The following is an 8,774-nucleotide window of genomic DNA, read 5'->3' on the forward strand; positions in this document are numbered from 1 at the left end:
ACATTCTACTCAAAATAAAAAAAGAAAGACAAGGCATGGATCTACCTATCCAAAAGAACTAGATTCGGGGACTAGGTTACGGAGTGAGAAGGTGTTAGACACCTATTTCGCCCAGATAGAGTCTGGTCTTCTAGACTCTTGTGACCAATGTACCATTTATGCATGCTATGAATGACATGTTGTATATATGAACAAAACTAAATCACACAAATTTATTTATGAATGAATCCTCTTATTTGTTTTAAAAAAATTAAGATTTGTTTTAGTGATAAAAAAAAAATTGATCTTATTTTGGTTTAGAAAAAATCAGATCTATTTTTAAGAATCTGAAAAATATGGTTTTTGGAGATAAAAAATCAGATCTATGTTTATTACATAAAACAAAGTCTTTTTATTTGAAAATATCAGATCTGTTTTTAATAACTAAGAAAAAATGGTTTTTTGATGACAGAAAAACCAAATCTGTTTTTTAAGAACTAAAAAATGGTTTTTTCGATGGTAGAAAAACCAGATTTGTTTTTAAGAACTGAAAAAATATGGAAAAGATTTTTTTTGAGAAGAGAATTTCATTCATAAGATAAATCTATGCTACACGAACTAAATAAAACAAACAACCATGAATACAATCATGCATAATCTTTTTCTTTGTTTCAAAATCTGCATATATTAAAGAAAATATCAAATCTGTATCTAAGAAGGATATAAATCAGTTTTTGATTTAAGAAATATTTATGATGGAAAATAACATGTTTGTATCGCATACAAAACAAAAGCAGCGGAAAAATAACGGATCTACTTCATTCATAAATGTTAACATGCAGTATATAAGTTTCAGAATATAAGAACAAGAGAGTGTACCTTGGAGCGGTGAATTTCAAAACTGAAGATCAGAAGCACTTGGGAACACTTTCAATCTTCACTCCAATTCCACTAACGCCCAAGATGTGTGGTCTCTCAATCAGTTTTCAAAGGGAGAATGTCAAAGTGTCTAACACTCCTTACACCATTTCACAATAGTGTTCTTACAAATCCACTACAAAAAATTTTGTATATTTCTCTCTTTGTATCTAACTGATTATCTAATTGGGCTGACCTTTTGGGTTTTTCCAATTGGGCTTAAGTGTGTGGCTTGGAGTGGGACCAAAATGGACCAATAAGACATTAGCTCCAATGGGCCTTGGGCTTTTCTGTTAACTCTTGACAAGTCCAAAGTTACCATTAATTATATTTAATACCACTATATAAATATAATTTCACTCTAGGTCTTATTCATAAATTATATCCCAAGACTTTATTGTACATGCAACCCCTCCATAAAATATTCGTGGTAACACAAAGTCATAAATGTAGAATGCCACTTTGTAATTTACTACATCTTAGTCCTTGAGTACCCGATTTAATCCTTTTAAGTTATTCATCATATATTTATGAAATCCAATTTCATAAATATATACTTTAGTAACTATTTACTAAAGTAGTTAGGCCTAACATTCTGAATAACAAATTCATTAAACTTATCTCAAGGGAATATTTTGTACCTCCATTAAGAGACTATGAATTCCATCTTGAGAATATATTTTCCATCAACACTAAGTGTGGCTACCCAACATATTGAGGTTTTGACTGTTACTTTAGATCTCATTCCTGATATATCAAAGCAACCTACACTTCATGATCGGGTCCATTATCCTCTCAGGATTAAGAGTTCATGTAAATAGAAGTCGTGAGATTTATTATTCAATTGACAGTCGTTAGGAGAATAATAAATCTCAAAGCGGTCCAGTTCAATATGTTTTAACTCTTAAAACATATCAACATACCAACCAGAAATCTTCGTTTCCATGATCAAGACAATCATCTTAGTTGATATGTTATAGTCATCACATACTATGTTATAGTCTTAAAACATATCAACATACTATGAACTATAATTTTGAGTTAACAAAGAACTTATGATTTATATCTTCTGTGACTTTTCACATAAATCACATACTATGCATCTCATGGACTATATGATAATGTCTCAATATTCATGTTACCATTATTTTTAGATTAAAAATAAAACAACTTTATTAAACACAACATTAAGTCATACATAATGTCATACATAATAACATACATAGCATCATACAATAAGATTTAAGGGCACTAATCCTAACAATCTCTCACTTGTCCTAAAGACTATTGTGCACTAATCTAACTCCCATCTCCTCCAAATGTGACTCGAAAGTCCTTTGGGGCAAGGCTTTGGTAAAGGGATCCGCTAGATTCTTTGCACCATCAATCTTTGCTACTACCACATCTCAACGAGCAACAATGTCTCGAATGATGTGATACTTTCTCTCAATGTGCTTTCCTTTCTTGTGATTCCTTGGATCCTTGGATTGTGCAACCACTCCACTATTGTCATAGAACAATGTAATAGGAACTTGCTCAATTCTCACAATACCAAGATTAGAAAGGAATTTCTTGAGCCAAATAGCCTCCTTTACTGCCTCACAAGCAGCAACATATTCGACTTCCATGGTGGAGTCAGCAATACAAGATTGCTTAACACTCCTCCAACTTATGGTTCCACCTCCAAAGGTGAATACACAACCTGACGTGGATTTTCTGAAATCTAGATCCGACTAAAAATCTGAATCTGTATAGCCAATGGGAATCAAATCCTCACACCGGTAAACAAGCATATAATCTCTCGTTCTCCTTAGATACTTGAGAATATGCTTTATAGCTTGTCAATGTTTAGGTCTTGGATTTGATTGATATCGGCTGACCATGCCAACCAAATAACAAATATCTGGCCTAGTACAAAGCATGACATACATGAGACTTCCTACCGCAAAAGCATAAAGAACCTGTCTCATCATGTTTTCTTCCTCAAGAGTCTTAGGCCTTTGGTCATCAAACAGGGGAACTCCATGTTTAAAAGGAAGTAATCATTTCTTGGAGTTTTGCATGCTAAACCATTCTAAAACCTTATCTATATATTCAGCTTGTGACAAACCTAACATCTTATTCTTTCGATCTTGCCAAAGCTTGATCCCTAGAATATAGTTAGCTTCGCCAAAGTCCTTCATATCAAATTGACTTGACAACCAAACTTTAACTGATGATATAACCCCTACATCATTTTCAATAAGTAGAATATCATCTATATAAAGCACTAGGAACATTACTACTTTGTCTCTATGTCTTTTGTACACACATGGTTTATCAAAATTTTGTTCAAAACCAAATGACTTGATTGTTTGATCAAATTTGATGTTCCATGATCTAGATGCTTGCTTAAGTCCATAAATGGACCTTTTCAACTTGCATACCACGTGCTGTTGGTTCTTTGCTATGAAACCTTCCGGTTGCAACATATAGATTTCTTCTTCAAGATTGCCATTAAGAAATGCAGTCTTGACATCCATTTGCCAAATCTCATAAACACAATGAGCAGTAATAGATAAGAGAATTCTAATAGATTTAAGCATTGCTACTGGTGAAAAGGTTTCTTCATAATCAATACCTTCTTTTTTAGTATACCCTTTCGCTACTAGCCTTGCTTTAAAGGTTTAAACTTTTCCATCTATCCCTCTCTTCCTCTTGTAAACCCATTTGCAACCAACAGGTTTAATACCGTTAGGTGCCTCTACAAGATCCCAAACTTGATTGGAATACATAGAATCCAATTCAGATTTCATAGCTTGGACCCAATGATGTGCATTTAAATCATTCATTGCTTCATCATAAGTGTAAGGATCCGATTTAACTTCTTCTGAGATAGTTTCATAAGTTTCTCCCAAACCTATGAATCTCATAGGAGGTAGAACAATTCTCCCACTATGACGAGGCACCTGTGTATTAAACATATCATGAGTAGTATCTTGTGGTGTATCTAATAAAACCACATCATCCCTAGTTTCATCCATTGGTTGTTTAACTACAGGTTCATTCATTTCAGCCAAGACAACTCTACTTCTAGGAGTAAAATTATTCATATAGTCATTTTCCAAGAATTTGGCATTTGTGCTAACAAACACTTTATTATCCTTATGACTATAGAATAAACCTCCAACAGTTCCTTTTGGATACCCTACAAAGAAAACCACTTCTGTTTTAGACTGTAACTTGTCAGACTTTCCTTTTAACACATATGCTGGACAACCCCAAATATGGAGATGTCTCATACTAGGCTTACGCCCATTCCACAACTTTACAGGTGTTTTAAGAACAGACTTCGAAGGTACCAAATTTAGAAGATACATTGCAGTATTTAAGGCATATCTCCAAAAAGAAATTGGTAGAGTCGAATAACTCATTATGGATCTAACCATATCTAAAAGAGTCTTATTCCTTCTTTCTACTACACCATTTTGTTGTGGAGTTCCAGGTGGAGTCAACTGGGATATAATCCCATTTTCAGTCAAGTAATCCTTGAAATCCCTAAGAAGGTATTCACCACCTCGATCAGATCGAATGGCCTTTATGTGTTTACCTAATTGATTCTCAACTTCAGCCCTAAACTCTTTGAACTTTTCAAAGGCTTCGGACTTCTGTTTCATTAGGTACACATAACCAAATCTAGAGTAATCATCAGTGAAAGTAATGAAATACTCATAGCCACCTCTTGCTTGGATTGACATAGGACCACATACATCTGAATGTACTAGTTCTAGCAACTCTTGGGCTCTTCTACCTTTTGCATTAAAAGGTCGTTTGGTCATTTTACCTTCCAAACAAGATTTGCAAACTGGAAAACCATCAAAGTCCATGGGCCCTAAGAATCCATCTTCGATAAGTCTTTGAATTCTGTTTTAATTAATATGATCCAAACGCAAGTGCCAAAGATATGCTTCACTAGTAGAAAGAAACTTTCTCTTTAACGATTTTACATGAGAGTCTTTATCTAATTCAGAATTATATAATTCATGCTTATCAGGAGTTAAAATATAAAGACCATCCACATTATTGCCAGAACAGATAAACACTTTACCCTTCTTTATTACAACATTGTCTTTAAGGATAACACAATATCCTTGTTTACCCAAATAAGTTGCAGAAATTAAATTTCTACAAACATTAGGTATAAATAGACAGTCTTGCAATATTAAAACCCTAGACTCAAAGCACAAATAAACAACACCAACAGCTACAACCGGAATCCTGCTCCTATTAGCCAACGTAAGAAACAATTCCCTTTCATTAAGCTTTCTAGTCTCCTGAAACCCTTGCAAAAAATTGTAGATATGATTTGTACAACTTGAATCCACACACCAGGAATCCATGAGATTCTGTACCAAACATATTTCAAGAAGAAAGGAATTTTTCATACCATTATTCTTGGCAGTTTTGAACTTTGGACAATTCCTCTTCCAATGTCCTTTCTCACCACAATGGAAACATTTTCCTTTGATTTTCTCTCCTTTCTCGGCAACCCCTAAGGCAATTTGCTTGCCCTCTTGTTTAGTGAAGTCCTTCTTCTTCTTCTTCTTCTTCTTCTTACCCTTGCCTTTCGACTTAGGTTGAGAAGTAGAAGCTTCACCCAAATTGGCTTCAACATTAGAAGTACCAAGAATGCCTTCCGCCGCCACTAACTCATTCATTAATTCAGACAAAGAATAAATTATTTTGTTCATATTATAATTCAGTCTAAATTCCTTGAATGATTCCGGTAGCGACTAGAGTATCACATTCACTTGGGATTCTCCATCAATGTCGGCACCTAAAACTTCCAAAGTGTTCAGATTAGCAATCATCCTAAGACAGTGCTCCCTCGTTGAACTACCTTCAGCCATTTTGGTATTATAAATTTGCCTCATGGTTTCTTGCCTTGCAGAACGGCATGCTCACCAAACATCTCCTTCAGACTTAGCATGATGTCCGAAGCTAGTTCTGCATCCTGCATTTGATGCTGTAGAACATTTGAGATATGTGCTAGGATGTAGCATTTGGCCATTTCATTAGATTTCTGCCAATGATCATATCATTGTTTTTCCTTAGAAGGAGCATCTAATGAAGGAAAGCTAGGACATAGTTGAGTAAGCACATATTTGTGCTCTTCAGCTATTAAAACTATGTCCAAATTTCTTTTCTAGTTAACATAGTTGGATCCAGTCAGTTTGTTTTGATTAAGAATAGCAACAAGTGGGCTAAATGATGCCATGATAAAATCTAAAAACAATCAACATGAATATAATAAGTAAACTGGACATTATCAATTTAGCATATAAATATATAGTATGGAACCTTAATAAAACCATAACATAATATATGCAATGACAACCCAATCCCATATTCAATATCCCTCAGTATAGAGTGAACATTAAATACTATAATTGATTGAGAACTATTCTCATTATTAGTGCTATCATGATAACTCTTATCAAACACTAATAATATGTCGTTTTACATTTAGCCTTCAAGTAATAATAGTAAGAACTCAACATAGATGATACTAAATGTTAACATGCATAGTAATAACGGATCTACTTCATTCATAAATGTTAACATGCATTATGTAAATTTCAGAATATAAGAACAAGAGAGTGTACCTTGGAGCGGTGAATTTCAAAACCGAAGATTAGAAGCACTTAGGAACACTTTCAATCTTCACTCCAATTCCACTAACGCCAAAGATGTGTGGTCTCTGAATTAGTTTTCAAAGGGAGAATGTCAAAGTGTTTAACACTCTTTACACCACTTCACAATAGTCTTCTTACAAATCTCCTACAGAAAATTCTGTATGTTTCTCCATTTGTATCTAACTGATTATCTAATTAGGCTGGCCTTTTGGACATTTCCAATTGGGCTTAAGTGTGTGGCTTGGAATGGGACAAAAAAAGACCAATAAGACACTAGCTCCAATGGGCCTTGGGCTTTTCTGTCAACTCTTGACAAGTCCAAAATTACCATTAATTATATTTAATACCACTATATAAATATAATTGCACTCTAGGTCTTATTTATAAATTATATCTCAAGACTTTATTGTACATACAACCCCTTTATAAAATATTCGTAGTAACACACAAAGTCATAAATGTAGACTGCCACTTTGTAATTTACTACATCTTAGTCCTTGAGTACCCGGTTCAATCCTTTTAAGTTATTCATCATATATTTATGAAATCCAATTTCATAAATATATACTCTAGTAACTATTTACTAAAGTAGTTTGGCCTAACATTCTGAATAATAAACCCATTAAACTTATCTCAAGGGAATATTTTGTACCTTCGTTAAGAGAATATGAATTCCATCTTGAGAATATATGTTTCATCAACACTAAGTGTGGCTGCCCAACATATTGAGGTTTTGACCGTTACTTTAAATCTCACTCCTGATATATCAAAGCAACCTACACTTCATGATCAGGTCTATTATCCTCTCAGGATTAAGAGTTCATGTAAATAGAAGTCGTGAGATTTATTATTCAATTGATAGTCGTTAGGAAAATAATAAATCTCACAGCGGTCCAATTCAATATGTTTTAACTCTTAAAACATATCAACATACCAACTAGAAATCTCCATTTTCATGATCATGACAAATCATCTTAGTTGATATATTATAGTCTTCACAGATGAAATGCCCAATTTCATCACTGACTACGAACTATAATTTTGAGTTTACAAAGAACTTGTGATTTATATCTTCTGTGACTTTTCACATAAATCACATACTATGCATCTCATAGACTATATGATAATGTCACAATATTCATGTTACCATTATTTTTAGATTAAAAATAAAACAACTTTATTAAATACAACATTAAGTCATACATAATAACATACATAGCATCATACAATAGGATTTAAGGGCAATAATCCTAACAATTTAGACCTACATCTAAGAAAGATGCAGATCCGTTTTTATTTTAAGAAAAATTCAGATCTGCATCTAAGAAAGATGCAAATCCTTTTTTGTTTAAGAAAAATTCAGATCTGCACCTAAGAAACATGCAGATCTATTTTTATTTTAAGAAAAAGAATTAGTTATATGCAGATTATTGCAATTAAGAAGGGATCAAAACAATTATATAAAAACAAGATCACACTTCAACAAAACAATGATTAAAAATTCATGTTAGGGATAAAGGAAAACATGCATTGTCACAAACAAGAAGCATAAAAAAAGAATAGGGTTATTGAAAACAACCTCTTGCATGAGCACTCCTTGTTCTTGAGAAGATGTTCTAGAGTTCAAAGAAATTTATTCAATTATATTTGAAACCTAAAAGCGCTAATTTTGGCAGAAAATGTCAGAGGGGATCAGCAAATATAAGCACTTTGAGAGTCTAAAAATGTATGCCTCTTAGAGCACCCAAAAAAGTCCCCTGACATATGAGATCCAGTCTCTATTTATAAAGGCCAGAAAACTCTAAAAAATAGCTCTGATGTGTAGAACGTGAATCAAGACTTATTCTTCTGCGAAAAGATCGAAAAGGGTTTGCCTTATCGTCACCTGAAGGGCGTTGGGCCAAAGCCAAAAAGAAGACAATTTGGCACTCCAAAAGTGCCGTATGGTGCTTTTAGACGCTGAACGCACTTTTATGTTCGGGTGCGTTTTGGACTCTCTTTTTAGGGTTCTTTGATCCGGTCCTTGTACCTAGATGTGTTTTCATCCTTAGTCTATGATTTTTTTTAATCTCTTTTCTAGATACTTTAGACTTTTTAGGAACAATTATCTTGTAAATAAATCCCTTAAAATAAATCTTGACAAAGTTTAGATTATCCACAATTTTATTGTTATCCAATCATCCCTTTTATTCCTATGCATGC

This window comes from Castanea sativa, chromosome 8 (assembly GCF_040712315.1).
Source record: "Castanea sativa cultivar Marrone di Chiusa Pesio chromosome 8, ASM4071231v1".
NCBI classification, from domain to species: domain Eukaryota; kingdom Viridiplantae; phylum Streptophyta; class Magnoliopsida; order Fagales; family Fagaceae; genus Castanea; species Castanea sativa.